Source organism: Sus scrofa, chromosome 2 (assembly GCF_054392235.1).
Source record: "Sus scrofa isolate SSC_HxYL_T2T_F1_AM1 chromosome 2, Sscrofa_HxYL_maternal_Yorkshire_Landrace_v2.0, whole genome shotgun sequence".
Lineage (NCBI taxonomy): Eukaryota > Metazoa > Chordata > Mammalia > Artiodactyla > Suidae > Sus > Sus scrofa.
In genome coordinates this window covers 90519041-90534865 of record NC_139384.1, presented here as the reverse complement: position 1 = coordinate 90534865, position 15825 = coordinate 90519041, and the positions used below count along the sequence as shown (strand labels likewise).

The 15825-nt window shown below is 45.9% G+C and overlaps 1 protein-coding gene across 10 annotated transcripts in view; it reads right to left on the bottom strand.

The window, feature by feature from the left end:
• Positions 1-15825, bottom strand: part of COL23A1 (collagen type XXIII alpha 1 chain) — a 375676-nt gene that overhangs the window by 62255 nt on the left and 297596 nt on the right. The gene's annotated exons all lie outside the window — the stretch shown is intronic.

The window sequence follows — 15825 nt, the reverse complement described above, 5'->3', positions numbered from 1 at the left end:
GGCTGCCTGACAGAATATGGAGTTCCCAGGCCAGGGATTGAATCCGAGCTGGAGCTATGACCTACACTGCAGGTGTGGCAATGTCGGATCCTTAGGATCCTTAACACACTGTGCTAGGCCAGGGGTTGAACTTGAGTTCCTGGTGCTGCAGAGACACCATTGATCCCATTGTGCCATAGGGGGAACTCCATATTGTTACATTTTTTAAAAAAGACATGTAACACTATGTTAATAGGCACCAATTTGTGCTACAAAGAAATCAGTAGACTTTTATTTGTATAAACGTGGAACATATCTGGGTGTAGACAGAAGAATGTGGTCATTAGGTTTTGAGGACAGGAGTGGGAGGAGAGACTACCTTCATCATTGACTTTTTTTTTTTAAACCCATTTCTCTCTCTCTCTCTTTTGCTGCATCCCAGCATGTGTGGAAGTTCCTGGGTAAGGGATTGAACCTCAGCCACAGCAGTGACAATGGCAGATTCTTAACACATGGGCCACCAGGGAACTCCCACCATGGACTCTGTGATGCCACTGGATGCACGTGTAGAGCTACCAGGTCTGACAAGCCAATAAGCTTTAACTTAAAAATGGCTGGAGTGAGCTCTGAATTTTTGTCTGGTCCTCCGGCTTTTGCTGCCTTTCTGCATACCCACCATGTTCCCTCTAAGAAAGTTCAGACAGAGATTCTCAGTCTGAGGGCTTGGGGTCCTGAGAGTGGAGCCTGGGGCCTGGTATGAAGGGCAGCTCAAGAGACGAAGGAGAAATCATCCTCACTTAGGGCTCATCATGCCCTGGAAACTCCACTGCCTGCTCTCTCCAGCCATCTCACTTAACCCCTGCTGCACCTCACCGGCACACTTTACAGATGAGGAAACTGAGGCTCAGAAAAGTCACATCCTGCTCTGAGCTGAGCAGAACCTGGGTGGCCTGACTTTGGGCCTAACAAAGTGCAAACTCTTACCACTGTTTTTTTTTTTTTGCTTTTTTAGGGCCGCACCTGTGGCATATAGAGGCTCCCAGGCTAGGGGTTGAATTGGAGCTACAGCTACTGGCCTACGCCACAGCAGCAGCAATGCAGGATCTGAGCCGTGTCTGCGACCTACACCATAGCTCACGGCAACACCAGATCCTTAACACACTGATCGAGGCCAGGGATCGAACCCACAACCTCATGGTTCCTAGTCGGATTCATTTCCCTGCACCACAAATGGAATGCCACAAAGTGCAAACTCTTTTGGCAGAAAGAGCTCTGATGTTTACTGAGTGTCTCCTGTGGTCCCCAGGAGGGTGTCTGGCATGTCAGAGGTCACCCAGCTCGTGGGGAGCAGTTCAGGCCAGAAGCAGCCCTGTGGGACCCCAAACCCATGGTGCCATCCACCATCCTCAGAGGGGTGGCCTGAGTGGGAATAGCAGCATTCCAGAGACTAAGCCCATCAGTGATAGGACAGGACGAACCTGGCCCAACTCAGAGACTCCAAAACACATCAAGCCACCACCTCTCTTTGGCCCAGCTGGCACCATTTCACCAGCCACCATCACTTAGCACTGGCACCATCATTACAGCCTCCTTCCCCCACCCCCCACTTTCTTTTTTTTGGCTGTGCCCACAGCATGTGGAACTTCCCAGGTCAGGGACTGAACCCTTGCCACAGCAGTGATCCAAGTTGCTGTGGTGACAATGCTGGATTCTTAACCCGCTGTGTCACAAGAGAACTCCCAGCTACCTTCTTCTGGACACCCCAACCCACCAGTCAGAGGGGCCTTTTAGAAACGCCCACCCTTTCCCATGGCTTCCTACTGCATGTGGAATAACATTCAGGACTCTCAGGACGCAGCACTCCTGAGTGGCCCTGCTCCTTGCCGATCGGTCACCCCTTAGCCACGTGCTGGGCCCCACCTGTCTCTCTCGGTTCCCCAAGGGGCCAGCTCTCTTGGGCCCCAGGACATTCATACCTGCTTTCATGACTGTGACATTGAAGACATCTCTCTCCACTCTTCTCCTCACTGGATTCTATCACAGTTCCCCCCGCCCCGTTGCCTTACAAGCACTTATGACGCTTTTTTTTTTTTTTTCTTTTTTGGCCGCTCTGCAGCATATACCGTTCCTAGGGCCAGGGATCAGATTTGAGCCATAGTTGTGACCTACACCATGGCTGCGGCAACTCAGGATTCTTTAATGCATTGAGCTGGGCCAGGGATTGAACCTGAGTCCTCGGGCTGCAGAGATACCGCTGATCCCATTGGGCCACAGAGGAACTCCACTCATTACACTCTTTACTCCTGAAGCTTATTTGCATTTTGTTTATGGTCTGTCAGCCCCACCAGCAAGGCAGCTCCCTGACAGTGGGGACCCTGAATGCCTGGCTTCCTGCCTTTTCCTTATAGCCTAGAAGAGGACCTGGCAGGCACAAACACTTTGTAAATATGCACTGAAAGGATGAGAGGGGAGAAGGTCAGGAGGGCCAAGCCCTCAGCTGGTGACCCGACCCCTTGGTATCCACCCATGACCCCTCAGGATACCAAAATCCAAAGATGCTCAAATCCTTTGTATAAAATGGCTCTTTTTGCATATAACCCATACACATCTTTCTGCATATTTGAAATCATTTCTACATATAATACCTCACACAATGTAAATGCTATGTAAATAGTTACTGGCTCACAGCAAATTCAAATTTTATTTTTTTGGAAACTTCTGAAAGTTTAAAAAAAAAAGTTCTCATTGTGGCTCAGTGGTTAAGAGCCTGACTGGTATCCATGAAGATGGGGGTTTGATCCCTGGCCTCACTCAGTAGGTTAAGGATCTGGCATTGCTGCAAGTTGTGGTGTAGGTTGTAAACACGGCTCAGGTCTGGCATTGCTATGGCTCTGGTGTAGGCTGGCAGCTGCAGTTCTGATTCGACCCCTAGCCTGGGAACTTCCATATGTCACAAGCATGGCCCTAAAAAGAAAAAACAACAACAACAAAAAAGCCCCTGGGAGTTCCCTGGTGGTCTAGTGGTTAGGATTTGGTGCTTTCACTGCTGTAGCCCGAGTTCAATCCTTGGTCTGGGACCTGAGATCCCACATCAAACCACTGCACACTGTGGCAAACAAAACAACACCCTCCATATGGTTGGTTGAATCCACAGATATGGACCCCGCAAATATGGAGAGCCAACTGTATGGGGTTTGTGCTGTGGCTGCCAGCAGCCTCTGGAGATGGCCTCTACGGCCCACAGCGAGCTGGCCAGCCAAGAGTTGTGGGTGCGGTGGAGGGCTTGGCTCTGGCTGTCTGGTGGAGGGGTGGGGGTGGGGGTGGGGGTGGTCCCTGCTTCGAAAGTGAGGCTGGGTGCAGGGCCTCCAGGCAACCATGTGGTGGTCCCACCATGGCCCGGCCCCATTCTTCACCCAGCTTTCAAACATGTGTTTCAGGCACTGGCTGGATGTGCTGCCTTTGCTGTCAGGAATGTGGGAGCAATTAAATCAGAGCCAGATGAGCTGAGAAATAAATGAGTCTGAGGGAGTAGAGGGTTCCACGACTCTGGGGCCTTTTTCACTGAACTGACGAGGCCTGAGAGGGACAGGCTTTCCTAAACTGGGGGCCACACCTTCTCACCCCCTCAAGGTTAGGAGCACAGAAATAGTGGGGGAACTGGGGTGGGGCCAGAGTGCCCACGTAGATCTCTTAGTTCTGGGGCTGGTCATTTCCTGAGTGTTTCCCAAAGGCTATATTCCTGGAGAAGCAAACTGGGAAGAATTCCCACAGCCTGGCCAGTGCTCAACCCACACCCCTGGAAATGGGCTGGTCTTAGGGCCCAAGGCTGCTGGGGTCACGGTCCCTGCCCACAGCCCACACCTACTCCTCTGGGTTGTGCCTGGACTTCCAGCTCCCAGGCCTGCTCCCTGCTCTGCCGGACAGACCCAGCCCTCTGCCCCTCCCCACTCAGCCAGCTCAGGGCCCTGGCTCTTGACCTGTGACTATAAACCTGCCATGGGGACAGCAACTTTCTACCATGCTTCTGGGGCTTCCTCAGTGGAGCAGAGTGACCAAAATTGAATTTGCAGGTAGATGAAATGAAACTTGGAGGCTATCAAATCCAGAGCTGCTAATGAGGGGGTGAGCCGGGCCCTTAGCTCAGGCTTCAAGCCCTGAATTTTTGTTTTCCTTTTGCTTTTTAGTGCTGCACTGCAACATATGGAAGCTCCCAGGCTAGGGGTCCAAATGGAGCCATAGCTGCTGGCCTACACCACAGCCACAGCAACACAAGATCCAAACTGTGTCTGCAACCTACATCACAGCTCATGGCAACGCTGGATCCTTAACCCACTGATCGAGGCCGGGGATCAAACCTGCGTCCTCATGGAAACTAGTTGGGTTCTTAATCTGCTGAGCCACAATGGGAATTCCATGGCCCTGGATTTACTTAGGCCAGTACTGCCAGGGAGGGTCAAGGCCTCAGAACCTGTCTCTCCAGCAGGCGAGCTCTAGACCTTGAGTGAGGGCCTGTTTTCTCGGAGGCAGAGTCTGCTTCTGTGAAGCGTGGGGAGTACCGCTCCCTGCGTCTCCGGACTTGTAGGAGGATTGAATGAGATACTGTGCATTTGTACAGTGCCCAGGACAGGAGGGGCACAGGGGAGGCACCAAAACTCAATGCTGGCTGCAGTGAGCACTGAGTAGACATGTAGACACACACACACCCCTCAGATCACGGGGAGAAGAAAAACACAGACGGTGGTTTTCCCTTGTTTGGCCTCATGTTTCTGAACAAACCCCGACTGTACAACAGGTTTGAAGATGGCATCTTCTGAAATGGCACCTCAGAGGCACCTCCAGCATTTTGATGGTGATGTCACTGTCAGGTATGAGGCTATATCCCTGGAATTCAGGGACAAACGGCCAATCTTGGCCTGGAGGTTTGCTCTAGCAATTCCCTTACGCAGACACTGTGCAGACAGTAGTGTTGATTAGAAGCCTGAGTGGAAAGTAAACACATTTATTTAAAAACATTATTTAAAAAAAAAACAAACCCCCAAACCCCGGTTCTATTGAGATGAACTTCACTCTTTTAAAAATACACACTTCAGGAGTTCCCGTCGTGGTGCAGTGGTTAACGAATCCGACTAGGAACCATGAGGTTGCAGGTTCGATCCCTGCCCTTGCTCAGTGGGTTAAGGATCTGGCGTTGCCATGAGCTGTGGTGTACGTTGCAGACGTGGCTCGGATCCTGCGTTGCTGTGGCTCTGGCATAGGTTGGCAGCTATAGATCTGATTCGACCCCTAGCCTGGGAACCTCCATATACCGTGGGAGCGGCCCAAGAAATGGCAAAAAGACCAAAAAAAAAAAAAAAAGAATAAGAAAATAAAAATACACACTTCAGTGATTTTTGGTATGTTTGCAGGATTATGCAATAATCACCATTATGTAATTTGTTTCTTTCATTTTTGAAAGATAGTTTTGCTAGATGTAAGATTCTAGGTTGGTGGCTCTTTACTTTTAGCCCTTTGAGTGGGTCAGGGCATCCCACTGCCTTCTGGCCTCCATTGTTTCTTTTTTTTTTCTTTTTTCTTTTTTTTATTACCCAGTGAATTTTATTACATTTATGGCTGTGCAATGATCATCACAACCAAATTTTATAGCATTTCTCTCCCAGACCCTCAGTGCATCCCCCCACCCCCCAACCTGTCTCATTTGGAAACCATAAGTTTTTCAAAGTCTGTGAGTCAGTATCTGTTCTGCAAAGAAGTTCATTGTGTCCTTTTTTCAGATTCCACATGTCAGTGAGAGCATTTGATGTTGGTGTCTCATTGTCTGACTGACTTCACTTAGCATGATAATTTCTAGGTCCATCCATGTTGCTGCAAATGCCATTATTTCTTTCCTTTTTATGGCTGAGTAATATTCCATTGTGTATATGTACCACATCTTTATCCACTCCTCTGTTGATGGACATTTAGGTTGTTTCCATGTCTTGGCTATTGTATATATTCTGCAATGAACATCGGCAATGTGTCTTTTCAAATCATGGTTTTCTCTGGCTAGATGCCCAGGAATGGGTTTGCTGGATCAAATGGTAATTCTATTCTTAGTTTTCTGAGGCATCTCCATACTGTTTTCTACCATGGTTGTACCAATTTACATTCCCACCAACAGTGTAAGAGGGTTCCCTTTTCTCCATTCTCTCCAGCATTTATTGTTTGTAGACTTTTTGATGATGGCCGATCTTGGCCTCCATTGTTTCTGATGGGAAGTCAACTGTTAATCTTATTGGGGGTTCCCTTGCATGGATGAGTCACTTCTCTTTTGCTGCTTTCAAGATTTCCTCTTTGTCTTTGACTTTCAGTATTTTACTGTGATATGTCTGTTATCTTTGCATTTATCTTACTTAGAGTATATTGAGCTCCTTGGATTTGTAGATTAATGTTTTCAGCAAATCCGGAAAGCTTTCAGCCATTATTTCCTCAAAACTTCTTCTTCTTTTTTTTTTTTTTAAAGGTCCACACCTGAGGCATATGGAAGTTCCCAGGCTAGGGGTTGGATTGGAGCTATAGCTGCTGGCCTATGCCACAGCCACGGCAACACCAGATCCGAGCTGTGTCTGTGACCTACACCACAGCTCATGGCAGTGCTGGATCCTTAACCCACTGAGCCGGGCCAGGGATCAAACCTGAGTCCTTACGGATACTAGTCAGGTTCATTATCGCTGAGCTACAACAGGAACTGCTCTTCAAAACTTTTTATGCTCCTTTCTCTTTTCCTGTCTTTCTGGGATCCCCATTGTATGTATTCTGGTGTGTCTGAAGATGTCCTACATTTCTCTGAGGCTTTGTTTTTTGTATTTTTTTTCATTCCAGTTTTTCCTCTGTTCTTCAGACTGCATATTCTCTATCCATCTATCTTCAAGATCCATCTGTTCTTTAGCTAGTTCATTTCTACTATGGAACACCTCAAGGAATTTCTAATTTTGGTAAAGTCCAATTTATTTTTATTCTTTTGTCACTTATGATTTTAGGATCTGAAAAATCACTTCTTAACCCAAGGTCATGAAGATTTACGTCTATGTTTTCTTATAAGGATTTTATAATTTTACCTCTTACATTTAGGTGTTTGACACATTTTGATTTATTTGTGTGTGTGTGTCATATGAGGAAGGAGTTCAATTTCATTCTTTGTATTAACTAGTCTTAAAATCATTGAATTATCTTGGCATTTTTGTAAAAAATAAATTGATGGTATATGTAAGGATTTCTTTCTGAATATCAATTCTATCCTGTTGATGTATTTAACCTTATTCCAGTACCACACTACTTTGATAACGAAAGCTTTGTATTAAGTTATAAAATTGGGAAGGGTGGGGCCTTTACCTTTATTCTACTTTTTCAAGGTGTTTAGGCTATTCTGGATTCTTTGCATTTCCATATGAATTTGAGAATCAATTTGCAACTTAAAAAAATTCCAAGTGGAATTTTGATGGGGATTATATTGAAACTATAAATTAATTTGTGGAATATTGCCATATTAACACTGTATTGTCTTCCAATCCATGACTATGAATGTCTTACTATTTACTTAGGTCTTCCTTAGTTTCTCTCAACAATATTTTATAGTTTCCACTGTACAAGTCTTATGCTTATTTTGTTACAATTTTCTCTAAGTATTTTATTGTTTTTCAAGCTTTTATAAGTGAAACTGCTTTCTTAATTTCATTAAAAGCTTCTTCATCGCTAGTGTATAGAAATACAATTGATTTCTCTCTCTTTTTTTTTAAGGGCTGCACCCCCAGCACATGGAAGTTCCTAGGCCAGGGGTTGAATCAGAGCGGCATCTGCTAGCCTATGCTGCAGCCACAGCAATGACAGATCCGGGTCATGTCTGCAACCCACACAGCAGCTTGCTGTAATGTCAGATCCTTCAACCCACTAAGCAAGGCCAGGGTTCGAACCTGCATCCTCAACGATACTAGTTGGGTTCCTAACCCTCTGAGCCACAATGGGAACTCCAAAATAGAACTGATTTTTGTATACTGACCTTGTATTATGCAAACTTGCTGAACAACTTTATTAGCTCCAATTAATTTTTTTGTGGATTCTTTATATAAGTAAATAAATCAATAAATAGCATGATCCAAATGACATTTAATATCATTAATTATTAGGGAAATGCCAATCAAAACCACAATGAGATATTGCCTCATCCACTGTAATGGCTACTATAAAAAAAAAAAAAAAACAAACAGAAGAAAATGATACGTTAGTGAGGAAGTGAAGAAATTGGAAAATTTGTGCACTATTTGTGGGTTTATTTCTGGGCTCTGGTTCTTGTTCCTTTGGTCTATGTGTCAGTTTAATGCTAGTACTATACTTCTTTGATTACTATAGCTTTATAGTATAGCTTTGAAATCAGGAAATGTGATGCCCTCTATTTTGTTCTTCTTTCTCAGTATTGCTTTAGCTATGTGGGGTTTTAAAAATCCATTTACATTTAATGTAATTGCTCAGAAGGTAGGATTTATGTGAGTCAATTTTCTATTTAATTTCTGTATGTTTTATATCTATTTTATTCCTCTATAACCCCATTATTCCTTCTTTTTTTTTGTTAACTAGATCTTTCCTAGTGTACAATTTTAATTCCTTATATCTCGTATATTTTTGGGAATTATTTTCTTAGTAGTTGCCCTGATTTATAATTAGTATCTTAATTTAAAATAACCTGGAGTTATTGGAGTTTCTGCTGTGGCATATTGGGATCAGTAGCATCTCGGCAGCACCAGGATGCAGGTTTGATCCCTGGCCTGGCATAATGGGTTAAAGGATCTGGTGTTGTAGCTGCATTGTAGGCTGCAACTGTGGCTTGGATCTGATCCCAGGCCTGGGAACTCCATATGCTGTGGGGTAACCAAAAATGAAAAAAACCAAAACAAGGCCCTGATTTGGATTCATAACAATTTACCTTCAATGCTATACAAATACTTTGCTCCAACAGAGCTGTTTGTTATCTCTTTGAAATATTATTGTCATAAATTACTGTTTTATCTATTATAAGTCCATCAGCACAGTTCTTTCATTATTGCTTAATGCAATTGACATTTAAATCAGAAGAGAGAAAAGAGTTATAAATAAAAATATATTGTCTTTCATATTTACCTTTTACCTCATTGAAGCTCTTTATTTCTGTGGTGGATTTAAATTACTGTCTAGTGTCCTTTAACTTCAGACTAAAGGAAACTCTTTACTATTTTTTTTTTTTTGTCTTTTTGCCTTTTCTAGGGCCGCTCCCTCGGCATATGGAGGTTCCCAGGCTAGGGGTCTAATCAGAGCTGTAGCCATCTGCCTATGCCAGAATCACAGCAACGTGGGATCCGAGCCGTGTTTTCGACCTACACCACAGCTCATGGCAATGCCGGATCCTTAACCCACTGAGCAAGGCCAGGGACTGAACCTGCAACCTCATGGTTCCTAAGTTGGATTCGTTAACCACTGCACCACGACGGGAACTCCACTCTTTACTATTTCTTGCAGAGAGGGCTGCTAGTGATGAATTCTCTTCATTTTTGTTTACCTGGGCAAGTCCTAATTTCTCCTTCACTTTTTAAGTATAGTTTTTCTGGGTATAGATTAGATTTCTTTGTTGACAGTGTTTTCCTTTTTTCATCACTTTGAATATGTCATACCAACTGCCTTTGGGTTTTTATGGTTTCTGATGAGAAACTGGCTATTAATCTTATTGAGGATCCCTTTTTTGTGATGAGTTGTTGTTTTGCTGCTTTTGAGATTCTCTCTTCAGTGCCGTTGGGGAAGGTAGCAGGCAGGTCCAACTCTTGGCAGTGGAGGGTGCCAAATTGGGTGGTGAGGCAGCTGCCAAGGTGTTTTTTAAAAAAATATTCTCAGAGTTCCCACTGTGGCTCAGTGGGTTAAGAACCTGACTAGTATCCATGAGGATGTGTGTTCGATCCCTGGCCTTGCTCAGTGGATTAATGACCCAGCATTGTTGTGAGCTGGAGCTCAGGTTGCAGACATGGCTCAGATCTAGCGTTGCTATGGCTGTGACACGGGCCAGCAGCTGTAGCTCCGATTCAAGCTCTAGCCTGGAACTTCCATATGCCACAGGTGCAGCCCTAAAAAGAAGAAAAAAATATTTTTTCTTCATTTTTTCCCTTTTGGTAATGTGGCTATGGTTTACTTAGATGTGGAACTCTTTAAGCTATTTCTTCATATATTCCTTCTGCTTTGCTCTTTCTTATATCCTCTACTGAGGCCCCCATTATATATATTTTGGCACACTTGATAGTGTCCCACAGGTCTCCGAGATTCTGTTCATTTTTCTTCATTATTTTTTCTTTCTCTTTCTTAGACAGGATCATTTTACTTGTCCTGCCTTCAAGATTGCTGATTCTTTCTTCTGCCAGCCCAAATCTACTGCTGAGCCCCTTTAATAAATTTTTCATTTCAGTTATTGTACTTTACTGCTCCAGAATTTCTGTTTTCCTTAAACAATACTTTATCGGAGTTCCCATTGTGGTGCAGTGGAAACAAATCCAACTAGTAACCATGAGGATGCAGGTTCAATCCCTGGTCTTGCTCAGTGGGTTGGGGGTCCAGCATTGCCATGAGCTGTGGTATGGGTTGCAGACATGGCTCAGATACTGCATTGCTGTGGCTGTGGCTGGCAGCTGTAGCTTCGATTCATCCCCTAACCTGGGAACTTACATATGCCATGGGTGCAGCCCTAAAAAACAGAACAACCAAGCAAACAACAAAAACACACACTCTCTCTCTATTGGTATTTTCCATTTGGTGGTACATATTTTTTGTGGCTTCTTAAAATTCTTTATAGACATGGTTTCCTTTAGTTCTTCAAACATATTTATAATAGCCAATATAAAATCTTTGTCTAGTAAGTTCATCTGGGCTTCCTCATTGACAGTTTTTATTGACTGCTTCCCCCCTTTTGTTGTCATAGTTTCTTGTATCTTTGCGTATCTCATAATTTTTTTTTTTTTGTTAAAAACTGGGCATTTCAAATAACCTAATATGGCTACTCTGGAAATTAGATATCCCTTCTCCTTTCCAGGGTTTGTGGTTGTTGCTGTTTGTTCAGGGACTCTCCTGAGCTAATTCTCTTAAGTATGTACTCTGTTATGTGAGGCTGCCGAATACTCTGCTTGGATTGCTTAATTGTCAGCTTAGATAGAGCTTTTCTTTAATGCCTTGAACTGGTGAGTCTCTCATGCTGTGCCAAGGGCCTCTTTGGGTGTGTTGGAATATATCTTCAATGCTCTGCCAGGCTACAACTCTGCCTTTGCCTTTACTTCCTGCTTGAGTGAAGCTTCAAGGTCAGTTAGAGGTGAGAAACTGAGGCTCTCTTAGGTCTTTCCCTGCACATGCATGTGTTTTCTAGATCCCAGGAATGTGTTGGAGCATTCTGAAGCCCCTTTGGACAGCTTATTCCTTAGATTTTCATTAAAGTCTCTGTGTCATCTTCTCGTTTGCACCAATTAGTAGTACCATCTCAGGCAGCTGCGATGTTAAACAATTGCTGCTGATGTTTTTGGCAAGCACTCTGGGGACAGGGCTTTTCCCAGTGAGTGAGCTCCATATCAGGTCAAATAAAGACAAGTTCTGTGTAATGGCTTTTCCAGGGAGCTAATAGACAATGACAGTTTTTGAGAGATGAAAATTTGGGGTGCCTCAAACTGTTCTGCCACCTCCAGTGGCTGATAGCTTTCATAGGTAGTGCCATTGAGAGGCTGATGGTTTTTAAGTCTGTTATGGGGCTGGGAGATGGGCAAGTTAAAATGCTACAGACCTCACTGTTCTCTGCAAGGTTCATATATTTTCCTTGAATTAACATTTCTTAGGTTGTTATCAGACATTAATATTCAGAATTCTGAAAAGGTCCATTTTTCCTAGTGTTCTTGCTGCTTTTATGGAGGACATCCAGATGTCCTTACTCTACTATTCCAGAAGTGCTCCTTCCACTGGAATTTTAGAGAGTATTTCTTGGGGCCAGGGTAGGTAAAAAAACTCTAGCACTAAAACTGCTGACCTAAGGCTGGCAGCTGCAGAGATCCAAGGAGGGCCTCCATTTGTCTCTGCAGGCTGAGTACAAGCATCGGCCAAGCAGCGTTTGATTGTTTTTTTTTTTTGTCTTTTGTTTTTTTGTCTTTTGTTGTTGTTGTTGTTGTTGTTGTTGCTATTTCTTGGGCCGCTCCCGCGGCATATGGAGGTTCCCAGGCTAGGGGTCTAATCGGAGCTGTAGCCACCGGCCTACGCCAGAGGCACAGCAACGCAGGATCCGAGCCACGTCTGCGACCTACACCACAGCTCACGGCAACGCCGGATCGTTAACCCACTGAGCAAGGGCAGGGACCGAACCCGCAACCTCATGGTTCCTAAGTTGGATTCGTTAACCACTGCGCCACGACGGGAACTCCCCGTTTGATTGTTTTCATCCTTATCTCTTCCTGCCTTGTAACTTATTATCCTTCATTTGCCCACCAGTCCCTCCTTCTCTCTCCCTGACCCCCCTTTCCCGTCAACAAGCATTTATTGATCATCTCTTTAGTGCCTGGGGAGCCCATGATTTGGTGGAGGACATGTCTGCAAAGCAGACCACCAACAATGCAGGAAGTGCTGAGACAGAGGGATCGATATGGGTTGGGGTGGGGGGAATCCAGGGGAGAGTGAGGGATGCTTCTGAGGAAAAGGGGAGTCTGGAGAAAGAAAGGATCTTACCTACGTTCTCTAGAAAGAGGACCCCAAGGGCAGTGCTAGGCCTCTTCTGCTGAGAAATGGGCCAGTGGGGAGATGAGAAATCCATTCCATTACCATAGAGACGTATAAGCCCTGTAAGACCCGAGAGGCACATTCCAGGCAAAGGCTCCCACTGGGAGCTGGAGAGGACCTATCCCCACAGATGGGCAGGGTCAGCTCTGTCTGCAGGTCTGTGGCACAGTAGGAAGCCAGATGCTGTCCCACTGAGCAAAAAAGAGCCTTTATCCCTGGGGCACAGGAAAAGCCTGGTTTGTGCAAGAGAAGGGCCCGAAGCCAGGAGGTACATATGTGTGAAACTATCTAGAAATAAACAAGAGGCTCAGCCAAGCTAATCAGAGAGGGACATCTGCTCTCTGCTACTCACACCATCCTGTGACAGGCAGACAATCAGGACACCACATGGGAAAGGGCAGTGAAGGGGAGGAGGTGCTGTCCACCCTTTGTCCAGCAGCTGCACTTAGATAAGATCCTTCTCCCCTTGGAGCCTCGGTTTCCTTATCTGCAAAATGGGGATAATAACCTATTCTTATCTTTTTATTTTTTTGGCAGCACCCATGGCACATGGACGTTCCCAGGCCAGGGATCGAACCCACACCACAGCAGTGACCCGAGTTGCTGCAGTGACAATGCCGGATCCTTAACCTGCCATGCTACAAGAGAACTCCAGCATATTCTTAGCTTTTGCAGGGCTCTGTGAGGATCATATGAGATGAAGGATTTGAAAGGACCCAGCACAGTCCCAGGGGCCCAGTATGTCCTTGTCTTTCTTTGACTTTAAGATTGTTGTAAATTAGAGTCATAATTCTAGTGGATTTTTGAGTAAGTTGTATAACATCGGTCCTAAAAAAAGTCACTATGTATTCCTCATCTTCTTCCATAAAGGACATCAGGAGCTTACAATAAGAGGCAATAAAACCTTTTACAAGGACAGAAACGAGAAGTGAGTGATGAAGTGTGTATTTGGTAGGTTGATGGTGCAGAGGGATGATTACATCCAAAGTCCTTTGCAATCAAACACAAAACAGCCTCCAGCTTCTGCAAGTCAAAGCAAACAGAGTACCATGCAACATGTTTCCTGCCACTGAACTCTGGGGAGTTTATCTGGAGGGCTTCTGTGTGAGCAGCTAGAGAGTGCAAACCTACAGCAACACAAGGGGACAAGAAGCCTGCACCCAGCACCAGGAAGAAGAGTCTGAAGTCCAGAGAAAACCTATTATCCCCAGTTCCAATCTGCTTGGAGTCCTCCTGGTGGTGAGCCCCTCTGGCATCACCACCACGCCTCCCTTGTTGCTGAGAGGGTGAGCCTGTGTGCATTCATTTATTCTTTCACCCACTGTTCTGTGCATGTCCATTCCTGGAGCCTGCTGTGTGCCAGGCGCTGGGCTGGATACTGAAGACTCAGGTGAGTCTTCAGAGAGGTTAGAGAATGCTTTTTGGAGGAGATGCTTGAGCTAGACTTAACAAAGAGTAGTGAACTTGGGGTAAGAGTCTAGGTGGAAGGGGAGACATTCTGGGCCGAAGAGGACAGGAGAGTGCAGGCTCAGAATAGGAGGCCCCCGACATCCACCGTGAGGCTGGAGGTGGGGGACATGGTGAGAGTGGCAGAGAGAGCTGCAGGGGTCTGAGGTGAGAGGACAGGTCTGAGACATACTGAGGAGGGGGCTGATGGGGCTTTAGCGTGGGAGGGGGGAGAAAGGAGTCCAGAACGATGCCCTGGTGTCTGCACAGGGAACCAGGTGGCTGGCGGTCCCTACTTGCAAGAGGGAGCAGGTTGGCAGAGGGGCTGGGCTCAGTGGGACCAGGTCCAGACTCTGCGACCAGAGGAGATGAGTTGGCTAAAGACAGGAACTGGGGGGACAGTCAGTATTATGGGGGTGCCAGAGCCACAGGGGTAGGAGAGAGGAGAGAAGAATGCCAAGGGCAGATCCATGGAAGCAAGTGGGGTCCCCTAGGAGAGGCTAACAACAAGGGGTCAGAAGTGTGGGAGGAAATGCCAGCCAGGGTCAGCAGGGAATCCGGGGGAGTGGCCGATGTGAGGGTCAGGAAGCGAGACGGCAAGGCGTCTGCTGGTGTGGACATCAGGGGGTCAGCAGTAACTCTGGCCAAGAGGATGTGAGTGCAGTGATGGTGAGAGACCCAAGGGGCTGTGAGGAGTGGGAGGCAGGCGGAGCAGGGAGGGTGTGTGGCCTATGAGGGACACTGCAGTCGGGGAGGGGAACTGCAGAGAGGGTACGCTTGGGGTGAAATGAAAATGGCAGGAGGGAGGTGAGTCTGCAGCTTGTGTGGAAGGAAGGTGATGGGATCTTCTCCCGGCGGCTCTGCCCAGGGCAGGCCAGCAAGTCTGGGGAGGGAAAGGGGACACACGGGAGGACCATCTTGGGTTGAGGGACCCACGGCAGTGACTGCAGGTGACAGGATCACCATCGAGTCCCACAAAGACAGGAGGCTGTTTCAGAGTGGGAGACCAGGGGCTAAAGGTTCTGAGGCTGATAATGAGATCTGGGGGGTGGCCAAGGGCACAGAGGGGGGCTGTCATTGGAATGGTGACACTTGGTGTTGTGTCAAGAAGCTAAGAAAGATGGGTCCAGAGATTATCATCCGTGAAGTGAGCCAGACAAAGACAAGTATCATGATATCACCTATGTGCAATCTAAAAAAATGATACACATGAACTTACATACAAAGCAGAAACAGATCCACAGACAGAGAAAACAAACTTCTGGTTACCAAAGGGGGCGGTGGGGAGGGATAAATTAGGAGTTTGGGATTAACACATACACACTACGATATACAAAAGAGTTAACCAACTGGGACGTACTGTATAGCACAGGGAACTCTACTCGGTATTTTGCAATAACTTATAAGGGAAGAGAATCTGAAAAAAATGACAGATGTATAACTGAATTACTCTGCTCTACACCTGAAACTGACACGACACTGTAAATCAACTATACTTCCATTTAAAAAACAAATAAATAAAATAGAAAAACATTAAAAAGAAAGATGCCAAGAAAGGCATTATTGGGCACTGTGGCTCTGGGGACGGGGGCTGGAATTGGAGGGAAGATG